At 42.2% G+C, this 1,003-nt stretch overlaps 1 protein-coding gene across 1 annotated transcript in view; it reads right to left on the minus strand.

The window, feature by feature from the left end:
• The window catches only part of LOC103729174 (rano class II histocompatibility antigen, B-1 beta chain), a 5,501-nt gene that overhangs the window by 2,788 nt on the left and 1,710 nt on the right, over positions 1 to 1,003 (minus strand). The gene's annotated exons all lie outside the window — the stretch shown is intronic.

The following is a 1,003-nucleotide window of genomic DNA, read 5'->3' on the forward strand; positions in this document are numbered from 1 at the left end:
TATAATTTCTAGCATTCAAATATTAAATACTCACTAAGTAAAAAGAATTTTGCATTGCAAAATCTTTTAGGATGAACTTTGTTATAGTTTTAACCCCAATAAAGTTCATCAATTTAATTGAAAACAATGTACAACTTCTTAAAAGCAATGGAGTCTTGAAAATACTGTCAGTAAGACACCAGTTTGTCTTCTCAGATCACTGCTCAGGGACAGACAGGACACATCTTTCCTGCTGACTTTACATCTTACCCATTACCTCCCAAACTACTTCACATTTCCCATATTCCAGAATGAAACTACAGTAATTACTTAATATATTTCATTATTTGAGGATAGATCATGTTCACTCACTCCCCCCCCCATACCCCCTCCACTGGAATCACTAGCTGTCTTGCCTACTCCATCGCCCTCTGTGGAGAATCACCTCCTGTTCTGAAACCTGACATTGTCCTACTGAAAACACTGCAGGTCCTGGGGAGGCTGCCCTGGGTTAGGGAGAGCGCAGTGTGAACTTGTGAGAACAGGGTGATGCAGAGGTCGGCAGGTGGTGTAGGTTTCTTATCAATGGCACCCCGAGGCCCTCACTGGAAGGAAACATGTTTTCAGAATGATGTTCTGAAAACCATCATCCAGGCTCACCTTCCTGGACTCAATGACATCAAGGTTAGCTGAATGGACAGTGCTCACTAAACGGGCAAGATTTACTTTCAGAATATCCGTTTCTAAAGTTCATGCTGATGCTGGTGGCCGAAGAGGGGAGGCCCCAGCCAAACCAGCCCGAGACAGCTCTGTTCAGTCACTAACGACTGCTGTTTATTTATTCCACAGCTTCAGCTCTTTACACCGTCTGTGGAGTTTTCCTAAGAGATTAAACCTCTGCCTTCAACATCTTCCAAGTGCTGTTTGTGTTTTTAGCATTTTCCTCCTCAGATTTTATAAATTTCTGATCAGTACGATCCAAACCAATGAGTTTCCTTCAAAGCGTGAAGAAAATAATAGTATG

This window comes from Nannospalax galili, unplaced genomic scaffold, assembly GCF_000622305.1.
Source record: "Nannospalax galili isolate Female #2095 unplaced genomic scaffold, S.galili_v1.0 scaffold3650, whole genome shotgun sequence".
Taxonomy (NCBI): Eukaryota; Metazoa; Chordata; class Mammalia; order Rodentia; family Spalacidae; genus Nannospalax; species Nannospalax galili.